General features: G+C 43.4%; 1 long non-coding RNA gene and 1 pseudogene across 1 annotated transcript in view; one reads left to right on the plus strand and one right to left on the minus strand.

The window, feature by feature from the left end:
• The window catches only part of LOC125924885 (uncharacterized), an 85,684-nt gene that overhangs the window by 7,136 nt on the left and 64,005 nt on the right, over window positions 1-14,543 (minus strand). The window lies entirely within an intron of this gene.
• On the plus strand, window positions 8,517-10,229 carry LOC125924882 (bublin coiled-coil protein-like; annotated as a pseudogene).

Below are 14,543 nucleotides of genomic sequence, written 5' to 3' on the forward strand. Positions count from 1 at the left end.
GACACAGTGGAAAGTGGGCCATCCGTGAACCAGGGAATAGGCTCTTACCAGACACAGACTCTGCCAGCACCTTGATCTTGGATTTTGAGCCTCCAGAACTACAGGCATGTTGTTTAAGCCACCTGGTCTATGGGACTTATTTCTTCAGATGAGTAGGTTTTATTTCCATGAAGATTATGAGTTGCACTTATTATAGTCCCGACAGCTTCTGGATCATTCCTATTCAGTGTATACTTGCTGTTCTGAATTGTGAATGTGGGATCAGAAGTTCTGGTAGAGCTGAGATTACTTTTACTTCTGGTACATTAAATGGGTAAACCATCCCATTTGTTGGAAGTATGAGCTTTACTCCCTAGGGAAGGGATAAGAAAGTCACAGGTAGTGCATTTGTCCAAGTCAGATTCAGTTTTTTCCTGGATTCCCATCCCACTGGGCTGGGAGCAGGTTCAACCAGGGACCTAGCAGGGAGTTTCTTCCCCTCCCCTCAGGGTTGAAGGAAAGTGTTTGGCTTCCTATGCCTTCCAGAACACTGGCCACCGCTAACATTTTCACTGTCCAAATCTGAAAATATGGAGCTCAAAAAACCTTGAGCTGAATTTGAAGACAGAGGTCTTTAGCAAAGCAAGCCCCCAGGATTTAAGTCTCCCAGGGATACCACACTGCTGTTTCCCTCTGAGATGACCCCCCTTCCATGGAGTCTTATACAGAAACCTCCTTGGCCCTCTGTTTCCCCCAGATCCCCTATCAGTAACATCTGCTTTGGTTCTCCTTCCGTTTTCAGTAGGCCTAGGTAGAATCTACTCGATTTTCCTTTAGGAGCCTACTTTAAAAATAAAGAAAACCTGTGACTTGGCCGAGCTTTTTTAATAAATGAGACTGAGGGAAGACAAAGTTCTAGGTATAGATGAAAGCAGAAAAGATATACGATTTTATCTGCTTAATCCAATAGGAATGTATTCAGTGCCCATTCTTTGCCAAGCACAGTTCTAGACATCAGTTGCAGCAGTTAGCCAAACAACATTCCTGCCAGCGTGAGGCTTACGTTTCATAGAGAAGACAACATATAAGAACATTCATTTATTCACTTATTCAATCAATGGTAGGTGGTTTGAAGAAAAGTAATGGGAAACAAATGAAGAAACAGCAATGAAAGTAAAACATAGATTGTAATGTCAGGAAAGTCTGAAGAGGTTGTCACATGAAGACCTGAACAAAACTATGGAAGAAGGACATGTAAATACAGAGAAGATAAAAATCATTCCGGGACAATGGAGAAGGGAAGCCTCAAGGTTCTCATCTTGGCTTGCTCAAAGACCAGCAAGGGAGCCAGCGTGGCTCAAGGGAGAATCTGCGAGGCAAAGAGACTGGAACTTCACTCAGGTTCCCAGCAGGGAAAGATCTGTAGGTCAGAGGTGGAACTCTCAATGTGCTCTAAGTGCGATGGAAGCCTTGGGGAGCATTCGTTTAATTGCTGCTTTGGGTGTTTGTATGCAGATATCACTAAAGCTGGCCAAGAACAGAAGTGTCTTTTGCAAAATCTTAGTCATTCCACAGTGTAGCTAGGGCTGGTGGGGGGGGGGGTGGTGGCAGCGGTGGCAAGGAGGTGATGTTCATTGCACAGCGTGGATCCATTTTCATCCTTTTGTTGGACAATTAGTACACCCTTCAAATCAAGAAGGGAGCATTTTTCCTGACAAAATTTCTTGAAGTCTCCTATTAAAAACTTCCCTCCTTTTGGGATGAGCACTGGGTATTGTATGGAAACCAATTTGACAATAAATTTCATATATTGAAAAAAAAACAAAAACAAAAACTTCCCTCCCCTATTTTATCCTTATTTTTTTTTTTGGTCGTGGTGCATCTGAAACACCTATTACTTTGACGTTGGACCTCCCATAATTATCTCCTAATTTTCATATATTTCCCTCTTATTTTGCTTCTCTCTTTTTTCGTTGAGAGATCACTGACATGTAACATTGTATTAGCTTCAAGTGTACGAAATAGTGATCTGATATATGCATACGTTGTGAAATGATCACCACAATAAGTTAACACCCATCACCTCAGGCACATAATGGTAATTTTTTGTTCTTGTGATGAGTACTTTTACGATCTGCTGCCTTAGCAACTAAACTATACGATTCAGTATTGTGAACTATAGTCACCACGCTGTACGTTACATCCCCTGGATTATTTATCTCTTAACTGGAAGTTTGTACCTTTGGACCCTCTTCCGCGCCCCTCACCCCCACCTCCATCTCCAGCAACCACCAAGTTGTTCTCTGTATCTACAAATGCAGCTTTTTGTTTTGGTGTGTGTGTGTGTGTGTGCGCGTGCGTGTGCATGTGTGTGTGCGTGCGTGTGTGCGTGCGTGTGTGTGCGTGTGTGTGTGTGTGTGCATGTGTGTGTTTTCAGGTTCCACATACAAGTGAGATCTATGGTATTTTTCTTACAGCGGCTCAAATGGTCTACAACAGTAACTATATTTGAACATGGGGTCTTTATAGAGATAATTAAGTTAAAATGAGTTCAGTACAGTGGCCCCTAACCCAGGATGACTGGTGTCCTCATAGGAAGAGGACCTTGCATACACAGAGACATGCGTACACAGAGGAAGACCACATGAACACACAAAGAGAAGACAGGTGAAGGAAAGGGTCCTTCTCCCATAATCCTCAGAAGGAACCAAACCTGCTGACAGCTTGATCTCAACTTCCAGCCTCCAGAACTGAGAAAATGGTTTTCTGTTGTTTAAGCCGCCCGGTCTGTGGCGTCTTGTCAGGGCAGCTCTAGGACACTAATGCGTTCCTTCCATCATAATACGTACCAGAAGTCAATCTCTTCAACCGTGGTTTGGTGCTCATGCCTCTCTGTGTTCTCTTGCCACTGCTTTCTGTTGTCCACTCTCCCTTGAATCACCAATCGTATGTCTTAAGTACCAACTACAGAAAATGCCTCTTCAATTTTATCATTTCAGCCCAGAACGCTCAAGTCCAGACTCCTTTGTTTGACTGCCTGACTTTTCCATCGAAATATCTTTGCAAATACTTCAACGCAATCTTTTCAAAATAGAAAATTCTTTTCTTCTACACATAACTCGTATTCCCCAATTTTTCCCACCAGCTTCTTGAGCCCTTAAATCAGAGCCCTTGTGATCACTCTTGACTGCTGACTGTCTTTGCCTATCATATCCTTCCATACCTATCAGTACATTCCATCACTGGCAGACTCTTCGCCTAAAAGATATGTGCCATAACATTCCCCTCTCTCTCTCTCCACTACCATTCACTAGTTTAGGTCACTCGTGCCTCTCACCATAAGGTTTATCACACCAAGAACTTACTAACCGGTCTCTACCCCACCCCAGCCAGTTTTCTACACAGAACCCAGAATGGAATTTTTAGTACTTAAATCGGACCATGTTGTTTCCCTCCTCAGAGTCCTGATGTTCCTTCCCCAAGCACATAAATTTAAATCTCGGGACCCAAGGTCCTGCAGATGTGGCCAGTGCCCACCTGCATGACCTCTTCCCTTTGACGCTGTGTTTGTGCTCTACCCCAGACAGCCTCCTTCATCCCATTCAGGACCCTTGCACAAGTTTTTCCTTATATTCCATACGCCCTCTTACCCCCCATTCCACATATAGCCAGCTCTTTTTCATCACACAGGGCTGGGTTTATATGCTGCCTCCTAAGAGAGGGCTTTCTTGGCTATCTTCCATAGCATGTTCCCCTCCCATATTTCTTCTCAGTAGCCTGGGTTGATTTTCATTTATAGCAAGACAAATTTTAGTAAATTTTTGTATGTCTTTTTTTTTCTCCAACTCTTCCACCTGACTACCAGCTATGCCAGGGCAGGGACCATATCTGTCCGGTTTATCATTTTATCCCCAGCATCTACCACAGAACCTGATGAATAGCAGGTGATCAATAAACAGTAGGTAACAAAGAATACATATTATAGAAAATGCATAAACCCTTGTTCTCCAAGCTTGTAGTTATCCATACCTATTTTTTTAAAAACTAGGCTTTCAGCCACTGATCCTTGAAGCTTCAAATCTATAAAATGATAACATACATCACATGTTCCACACAGCAAGCAGATCATTTACTATTTCCTGGCTACCAGCAGGAGGAGTCACAATGTACTAGGTTAAGACAAAGGGCCAGAAGTGGCAAGAAACCTCCACGAACTTGTTCTTCAAGAATAATCAGTGCCTGGGTTGCATGAGATTAGTGTCCCCTATTATAATATCATAAGTTGCATGAAAAAAGAGGTTACTCCAGTGTCTTGGTCCCAAAATTATGAAAATGTGATTCGTTTATTACAAAGAGGTGGACAAATCTTAGACAAGTCAGTTGACGTTGCTTTTTATTTGATGTCCTGCCTAATGAGATGAAGGACAAAGTTTAGCTTTGCAATCAAAGCAAATTTCAGATTTGCAAGAAACACCTGGTTTAGCCCAGATCTTCTAGAAAGCAGAGCCGGAAAAAAGGATTAAGTTCCTAAAGCTTATTTGAGAGGTGCAAGCCCAAAACAGTGAGGTGAGGAAAAATGCAAAGCCAGGCAAAGAAATGTATGAGACACCGCGCGTATATGACACATGACAATACTTCACATCAGCTGGAAAACAACCAGCCTGTCCACGTGCAGGGCTCTGGGCTGTCCCCACTAGGGGGGAGGAAGGGTGAGTATATTTGCTCAGCTCCCTCCTGTGTACCATTTCTCATCATTCAAGGTTTGCTCTGCAGGCGGCTCATTCCCACACCCTGGCTCTTGTCCTCTGGGCAGGTGGGAGCCAATTCCCACATTACCTGGTATTCATGCAGGTCTGAAAGTGGAAAGGCAACTCGGCATGGGTGAGGCACCAAGTGAGAGGAGAGGGAGTCAGAGAATCTGAGCTAGGACGAGCCTGCCTGTAATCAACAACTTTCTCTTTAACTTCCTCCAGAAGATATCATCCAGGGGTGCCTGGGTAGCTTAGTCCATTGAGCACCCAATTCTTGGTTTCAGCTCAGGTTATGATCTCACCGTTCGCGGGATCGAGCCCACGTCAGGCTCCAGACTAACATCAAGGATCCTGCTTGGGATTCTCTCTCTCCCTCTCTCCTGGCTCCTCCCCCACCCTCAAAATAAATAAACTTTAAGAAAGAAAGTTTAAGGGGTGCCTGGGTAGCTCAGTCGGTTAAGCGTCCGACTTCGGCTCAGGTCATGATCTCACAGTCTGTGAGTTCGAGCCCCGCATCGGGCTCTGTGCTGACAGCTGGGAGCCTGGAGCCTGCTTCCGATTCTGTGTCTCGCTCTCTCTCTCTCTGTCCCTCCCCTTGCTTGCGCTCTACTTCTCTCTCTCTCAAAAAGAAATAAATGTTAAAAAATTTTTTTTAATTAAAAAGAAAGAAGCCATCATCCAAACTAAGATTTAGCACCTCCAGAATTAGTTACCTTCTTTTGTTAGGAAGTTTTAACTTTTCTTGAGCTAAAATCTGAGTCCTAACGGTCATGCTCTTACTGCTTCCACCTATGCTCCCTTCACTAAGCGCAGGCAGGAGACCAAGCACATTACTGACATCATCTCATGCATTCCTTACACAAACCCTGTGAAGTTAGTACGGTTGTCCTTAGAACAGAGATGAGGGTAATGAAGTTTAAATCAGTTTTTAATGTTTATTTTTGAGAGAGAGACAGAGAGAGAGAGAGAGAGAGAGACAGAGAGACAGAGAGAGAGAGAGAGAGAGAGAGAGAGAAAGCAGAAGAGGGGCAGGGAGCGAGGGAGACACAGAATCCGAAGCAGCTCCAGGCTCCGAGCTGTCAGCACAGAGCCTGACGCGGGGCTGGAACCCACGTACCATGGGATCATGACCTGAGCTGAAGTCAGATGCTCAACCGACAGAGCCACCCAGGCGACCCGAGGGTAATGAAGTTTAAATACATCAACTAGCAGAGACAAGTTTCCACAACTATCCAGGGATGAGCTGGCACATGAATCTGAGCTACCTGACTGAGCTCAGACTGAACCGCTGTGTAGACTGTCCCCTTTCACAGCCCTATTGCTCAGGATTCCTTCCCTGGATGACACAGAAGCTTATCATCTCGTCAAAATACAACCCCCTTCAATATTAGAGGTGGCTTCCACCTAAGGCCCAAGCTCTCTCCACAGCCATTCTTTATTTTTCATGATCGCCTTGGTCAAACTATGTTGGTCCTTTAAAGGTTCTTGGAGATCATCTCTTTATACAGCCATTTCCTGCCTTTAGGTACAAATGAGGAGAAAAGAAAGAGTCTTCCTCTGTTTTCTATTTTAATTTGGTCTTTCTGCGATTAATACACCACACACACACACACACACACACACACGCACACACACACACACCACCCCTTAAATCTTTTTCCGATGGCATCTAATACTAGAACCCAATATGGAAGAATTTACAGCTGCACTTCACAGCTTGTTTTTTTTTTTTTTGTTTTTTTTTTTTAATTTTTTTTTTTTTTTAACATTTATTTGTTTTTGAGACAGAGAGAGACAGAGCATGAACGGGGGAGGGTCAGAGAGAGAGGGAGACCCAGAATCTGAAACAGGCTCCAGGCTCTGAGCCATCAGCACAGAGCCTGACGCGGGGCTTGAACTCACGAACCGTGAGATCATGACCTGAGCTGAAGTCGGACACTTAACCGAATGAGCCACCCAGGCGCCCCCACAGCTTGTTTTTTTACAGCATTTAGAAGTGTTTTTGTTTTCTAGCAGAATTATTAAGTGTTACTATATTAAATTCATTTACAATGCTTCTGTTTTGTTTCCAGAAAATTCTGATCTCTCAAGGGTTGGGTAAAACTAATTGCCAAACCCCAGGAAGAGAAAATTAATGTTAGAATAATATTTTCTGTTCTGTTTTTTTATTTGAAAAGTTAGAACTTCTCGGGGTCCCAATCGTCATGGATTAAATCTCTGATAGATACAGCGTATTAAGTCATTTAAGGTAAAATTTACATTTTAGAATGGAGAAGTACAGGAAATAGGGTACAGAGCTATGCAAACTCTGCTTTGAATCCCAGCCCTGTAACTTTTACTAGACGAGTGCTGTCAGGAAAACCACTCCAATTATCTAACCTTGCTTTTGGCAAATTGAGGATAATGGTTTCTATCTGACAGGATTTGGGGGAAGACGAACATGAGATAACAACAGTTCTTGACTCAACTTTAATAGTCAGTAAACGGACTCGTATTCTTCATGATGGCTATTGTTACATACCTTCATAACCTAAAAGTAAGCAAGCTTTGTTGTCCTCAATATTACCCATTGTGAATGTTTTCATATCAAAGACATCAGATTCAACAATCAACACAGATTTTTTAGGCAAATTAATGCAAAATACTTCTATATAGCTGCCTCTTCAAAGATGTCCCCTGCGAAATACCAACACCCCGCATATACTGTTAGGTGTTCCATGAGAAAAGTTCCAAAATTAATACATGTGGGAAACAACATGATATTCCCTCTTGAAAGTTCACATGCATAATAGCATACTAAAGGCTCAGAGATTCCTTATGGGAAACAACCTATTAAATTTGTGCTAACCCAACGTATTTTGGAAATTACTTGGCCAGGAAGTACATATCTTTTTTCATAGAACATCTAGTACTGTCTCTCTCGACGCTGGTGTCACACGGGACCGAGCTTGGGAACACTTCATGGGAACATGTGGAGTAGCAATACCCACAAGGGAGGATCCGTGGAAGCGTCGTGTGGAAATAATCGTTTGGAGCGTGCTTCCCTGATGCTAAGGAACTCTGAGTCACGACGTAATTACATGGCACTAGCACAGTTGCCTTACTCCAAGCAGTCATTTTCATGCAGATGACTGGTGCGAAATAAAACGGCACATTATGCACAAGGCAAAGAAGTGCACACCGCTATTGGCTCGGGCACTGTGAAAGCAGTCTGCTCGCTTTGGTGGTGCCCGGACGAATTTCGCTATGGTTTGTTTTTCAAAATATCGGTTTAATTTGCGAGTCTATATTTCGAACACTGGCTTGCCTTTTCAAAGCGAGCAGGCATAGCAGGACACTGCAGGAATTTTGTGAAGGCACTTCCTGCTTCCTAGCCGAGCAGTGAAGGTGCGCAGGCAAAGGCAGGGACGCGGAGCCGCGGACTTGGCAGAGGGACACGCTTTGGTGCTTACGAGCTGCTATGCCCTCTGGAAATCGGTTTCCCATTTGTGAGTCTGGAACACGATAACCTATGCAGTAGCATTTTCCATAGTGATAAGTTCTGTGTACATACAAGGTATTGGTATCAAAGTCCATACTGCTAAAAGATGGCGAAGAAAGGTCTACACGTGTGTATGAGTGAGAAGTAACAATCGTGACTACAAATTTGAGGGGATTCCTATTCCTCTTTGCTCACATTTCTAAGTGGGGATTTCTGCTCCATTCCCCCAAATCTCAGATCTATATCCGAGGACCAATTTCAGCCTTTACACGGCTCTCCACATAAAAACTGACTTATCTGAGCAGAGAGAAGTTGGCGTCTGACATCCATCAGTCCCCTGCCATCTACTTGTTATGATGTTCACTGGGACCTTGGCACCCAGCTCCTTGCCCTCTGCCCGTGGCTTCCTGCTTTTCTTTTCTCCCAAGTGGCCTCCGGGGGCAGGATGGGACCCCAGGGGATAGGGGAAAGTGAAAGGAGCCTGCAGGGTGGGGTGGAGAATTTCAATTCAGAGATGACATTACTAGCAACCCTATTTTCTTAGGGTAGAAGGTGTGTAACTGGTTCTTCAGAGAGGAATCCAGTGACAAAGAGCGTTACTTATAAAAACCACATATCAAGTCTGTAACAAAAAAGACAGACCATATCTAGTGTTGAGGATGTCGAGAATACGGACCCCTTATATGCTGCTGTGGGAAGGTAAAATGGTGCAGTTGCTTTGTAGCTTTGGAAAAGAGTTTGGCAATTTCTAAACATGTTAAAAATGAACTTACTATGTAACCCAAAAATTCCACCACTGGAAATTCGCCCAGGAAAAATACAAGCATGCATCCACACAAAGACATGTATATAAAACTTCCTAGCATCCTTATCCATAACAGACCAAAATTGGAGACAATCCAAATGTCATGAAGAGATAAATGCATCAGGGCCCTCTGGCTGATGCAGCCAGAGAGTGTGCAACCTTGATCTTGGGGTTGAGTCCGAGCCAATGTTACGTGTAGAGATTAGTAAAAAAATTAAAGAAAAAAGAGATAAATGCATTCAAAGTGTTGTGTATTCATAGATGGAACACTATTTAGCTAACAAGCAATGAAGTACTGAGATGTGCTAAAACATGGATAAATCTCAAAAGTATTCTGCCAAATGAAAGAAACCGGATGAGAAAGGCCACATATTATGTGATCCCGTTGATATCAAATGGTCCGAACACACAAATTCATGAAATTGGAAAGCATATCTGTGGTTGCCTAAGGCTAGAGAAGGAGTGGGGATTAACTGAAAATATGCACCACGGAGTGTTTTGGAGGGATGGGAATGTTCTAAAGTCAGATATTGGTGATAATTGCACAACTCTCTATATTTTCTAAAAATCACTGACTTGTACTTATAATGGGTGAGTTTTATAAAACTCAGGCTGTTATGAACGAGCAAAGCCACATAATACGTAATAGTTTAAAAACTGGTGTGCTTAACGTAACTACTGAAATACAGGTATTTTATTTGAACATGTGCTTCCCTGGCACCTCCACCTTCTGCCCCGAGCCAGCTGTGGGTACTGCACTCCACGATCACGCTGCCCCAGTGTCTCTGGAGCCTACAATGTTGGGTCCCAAAGGGGAACTGGGCCTGCCAGTGGAGGCGGGCACGGAAGGCAAGGATGACGGCTTCGGGGATACAGAATGTTACCATCTGGTCCATGCTGGACCAGATCAACTCCTGTCTGGACCACTTGGAGAAGAAGAACGACCACCTCCATGCCCTCCTCCAGGAGCTGCTTGAGTCCATCGGGCAGACAAGCCCTGAATTCCAGCGGCAGCTCGGGGAGGCTGCTAGTGATGCCGGTCCCTAGACTCTGGGAGCCCCAAACTGCCCCAACCCTGCCTCCCTGGGCTAGGCTCTGGCCTGGGCACTCACCATTTGGCTTAGATACCTTCTCAAGGGCTGGCCTACAGGTCCCCTGGGGGTGTGTCTGTCTGGGCCACCCTTCTGCTACTCCCTCTGGTGTGCCTGGGCCAGCCCCCAGCATCCCCTCCTGGGGTCAGGTGTGGCTCTGCAACCCACCCACCTTTGCCTGCCTGCCCCATTCCATGGCATTTCCCACTCTGCCTAGGCCTTGAGTGTCCACATCAAACAAATCTCTAATGAGAGAGAGAGAGAGAGAGAGAGAGAGAGAGACAAAGGAGGGAGGGAAGGAAGGAAGGAAGGAAGGAAGGAAGGAAGGAAGGAACAGAGGGAGGAAGGGGAAAAGAAAAAGGGGAAGGGAAGGGAACAGACAGGAAAGGAAGGGAAAGAAAGGAAAGGAAGGGAAAGGAAAGGAAAGGAGAAGGGAAAGGAAGGGAAAAAGGAAGGACAAAGTCTGCTTTCAGCAATATTATAGTTCTTTGGGTGATTATTTTCCTCTGCCATTGAATGTATCTTAGTAATTACATAAGAATTTTCACATACAGTGAAAATTCTGCTACCAGTCAAATGCAGTCAGAAGGATGTATGAACTAATTTACAGGCAGTTCCCATTTGCAGGTCCATATTGTAGCACCTTCACATCTGAGCAGTAAGGCCCAGGAGTATTCCATACCCCAGAAGCTCTTGCAACATGGAGTCCTGTGAGAGTATTAAATTTGCAGAAATCCTATTTTTTTAGGATTTTCTTAATTTTGATATGAAATGGATATACACACGCTTACAACTACTCAATATAGTTTTCAGTGTATAGCACCTTGCTTTCTGAAAGACTATATATGTAAATTCTTTGGCTAATCCCTAATGCCCTTAACACCCCCTGCTAATATACTAGCTACATGAAATACTAGCTACAGGAAATATTTCATTAAAAAGCAGTTTCATATCTACAGTGCCTTGAGGAGTTGTACCTTACATTACCCTTGACTAGTTTTTGTTGTTTTTGAAATCAAGAAAATGTTTATAAAGCCCTACAGAGGGGCGCCTGGGTGGCTCAGTCGGTTGAGTGTCCGACTTCAGCTCAGGTCATGATCTCACGGTGAGTTCGAGCCCCGCGACGGGCTCTGTGCTGACCGCTCGGAGCCAGGGGCCTGCTTCAGATTGTGTGTCTCCCTCTGTCTCTGCCCCTCCTGCTCATGCTCTGTCTCTGTCTCAAAAATAAATAATAACATTAAAAAAATATTTAAAAAGCTATACAGAGACCTGATTCAGTGAACTGATAATTTATTAAACAACACTCCTGAAGTTTAAGGGCCACGCCCAGAATATTTATTTTCTCCAGGGGCCTTACTGGTAGAGTTAGGCACATTAATAATAACAGAAGCATTTTTATGTTCTCTACACTTCAATAAAAATGATGCACCATTACTTAAATCCCATAGTTCTGCAAGACAGATAAATAGATAGTCAACACCAAACCTGGAAAGCAGTAATTTCCGTTCAACTGTTATTTTTCTCATGTTCTGTGGCTGCAAATTCTGACAGAAACGGACAATGCAGTTGCTAAAACGAGTATGAAAATGATAATGAGAATCAAGAAGTACAACACTGACAACTAATCAATTGCCAATAATTAAAACATTTTGGAACAAAGCACCATGAAAAGACAGTTTCTGTAATTACTAAAGCTGCATAGACAAAGAACACCGTGGCCAAGTAGGTGCCAGTTCTGCACCTGAAGCATTAGCAAGTCTTAAACCTCGACCCCGGGTGGTCAAACAAATGAGAAACCACCAGCAAGAGCTCCCCGCTGGCAAGGAATAGTAGTGTTCCCTAAAATCTCTTTGGGGAAATGAGGCAGAACATTTCTAGGTGCAATGAGACTTTTTAAAAGAACTTCATGCTTTTTTTTCCATACTCTGAAAGATTAAAAGCTACTCCCTGAGTTGTACATGAAAATGACTTTCCAGGGGTGCCCGGGTGGCTCAGCCGGTTAGGCGTCCGACTTCGACTCAGGTCATAACCTCACGGTACCTGGGTTCATTTGTCGGGCTCTGTGCTGACAGCTCAGAGCCTAGAGCCTGTTTCGGATTCTGTGTGTCCCCCTATCCCTGCCCCTCCCCAACTTGTGCTCTCTGTCAAAAATAAATAAGTAAATAAATAAATAAATAAGAAAATGGCTTTACACACCCAGCAAAGTTATCAGATCTGTTTAGGACTGTTTTTGTTTTTTTTTTTTTAATGGGATATGTTTCTTTTTCTCGGTGACATAATAAGACCTAAGGAAGGCTTCCCTGCCTAGAAATCTCTGAAGCTGTTTTACATTTAAAAAGTTTTCAATTGTGGTACTATACCCAACATAAAATTTACCAAGTATGTTTACGTGCACAATTCAGTACTGTTAACCGTGTGCACTTGTGCAAGCCATTCCCCGAGTTTTTTTATCTTGTAAAACTGAACGTGTATATTCACTGAAGTCTATACTCCTCATTTCTTTCCCCCCCACAGCCCCCGGCAACACCATTCTACTTTCTGCCTCTATGAATATAACTACTCTCAGTAGCTCATTAAGCAGAATCGTACAGTGTTTGTTTTCTTGGGACTAGTTTATTTCACTTTGCACAGTATCTTCAAGGTACATCCACAATGTAGCACATGTCAGCACTTCACTCCTTTTAAGGGCTGAGTAATAGCCCCTTGTATGTATATACCACATGTTGTGTATCCATTGATCTGTCAATGGGCCTTGGGTTGCTTTCACCTCTTGATTATTACGGGTAATGCTGCTATGAACATGAGTGTATGTTCTATCTCTTTGGCATTCTGCTTTCAATTCTTTTGGATTCATATGCCCAGAAGTAAAATTGGTGGTAATTCTATTTTTAATTTTTGGAGGAACTGTCATATTGTTAATCCATAGTGCTTGTACCATTTTTACATTCCCAACAACAGTGCACAAGTTTTCTAATGTCTTCGTATCCTTATCAATACTTGCTACTTTTTTATTTTTTTTTTTAGTCGTCATCTAAATGGATGTGGAATAGGGGCGCCTGGGTGGCTCAGTCGGTTGAGCGTCCGACTTTGGCTCAGGTCATGATCTCCCAGCTTGTGGGTAAGGGCCCCCGCATCGGCTCTGTGCTGACAGCTCGGAGCCTGGAGCCTGCTTCGGATTCTGTGTCTCCCTCTCTCTCTGCCCCTAACCCACTTGCATTCTGTCTCTGTCTCTGTCAAAAATAAATAAACATTGGGGTGCCTAGGTGGCTCAGTCAGTTAAGGGTCTGACTTCAGCTCAGGTCATGATCTCGCGGTCCGTGAGTTGGAGCCCCGCGTCGGGCTCTGTGCTGACAGCTCAGAGCCTGGAGCCTGCTTTGGATTCTGTCTCCCTGTCTCTCTTCCCCTCCCCTGCTCACGCTCTGTCTCTCTCTGTCTCAAAAATAAATAAACATCAAAAAAAATAAAAAAATAAATAAAATAAAAAAACATTAAAAAAAATTAAATGGATGTGGAATATTATGTCATTGTGGTTTTGACTTATATTTTCCTAATTAGTGATTTTGAGCATCTTGTTACATGCTTGCTGGTTTTAAAGCTTTTAAGTTGTAAAAACATGGCCAGTTTTTATATGGTCAACCATTTTGTCTCTAGATTTCCATTCATCGTGCTACTTGTTCAGCAGATTTTCTTTCTTTGGAAGCATTTTTAAGAAATCATACTTTGAAACATACATACATGTCTGCAACAAAAAGATATTTCAAACCTCTGTGCTTTTAACTGTAACCATCTTTTTTTGTTTTGTTTTTAGTTTTTTTTAATATTTATTTTTGAGGGAGAGAGAGAGAGAGAGACAGAGCACGAGCAGGGGAGGGGCAGCGAGAAAGGGAGACAGAATCTGAAGCAGGGTCCAGGCTCTGAGTTGTCAGCACAGAGCCTGAACGGGGGGTTCGAACCCACGGACCGTAAGATCATGACCTGGGCTGAAGCAGGACGCTTAACCAACTGAGCCACCTGGGCGCCCCCTGACTATGACCATCTTAACAAACATATTTTGTAAAAAATAAAGTTACAAATAATCTTAGCCTAATGGCTAGAAGCATGAGCAAAATTCTGTTCTCACACTTGGGTTGGTGGCTGTGTTAGTTTGCTAGCACGGCCATCACAAAGTTCTACTGAGTAGCTTAAACAACAGAAATGTATGTTCTCATGATTCTGGAGGCTAGAGGTCCAAGATCAAATTTTCATCAGGGGTGACTTCTTTGGAGGCCTCTTTCCTTGGCTTGTTGATGGCCTCTTCTCCCTGGTCTTCACACGGTCTTCCTTGTGTATATGTCTGTGTCCTAATCTCTTCTTATAAAGGCACGAGTCATATGGTGTTAAGGCACACCCTAATGACCTTTCTTAAGCTTAATTATCTTTTTAAAGACCCCATCTCC

This window comes from Panthera uncia, chromosome F2, assembly GCF_023721935.1.
Source record: "Panthera uncia isolate 11264 chromosome F2, Puncia_PCG_1.0, whole genome shotgun sequence".
NCBI lineage: Eukaryota > Metazoa > Chordata > Mammalia > Carnivora > Felidae > Panthera > Panthera uncia.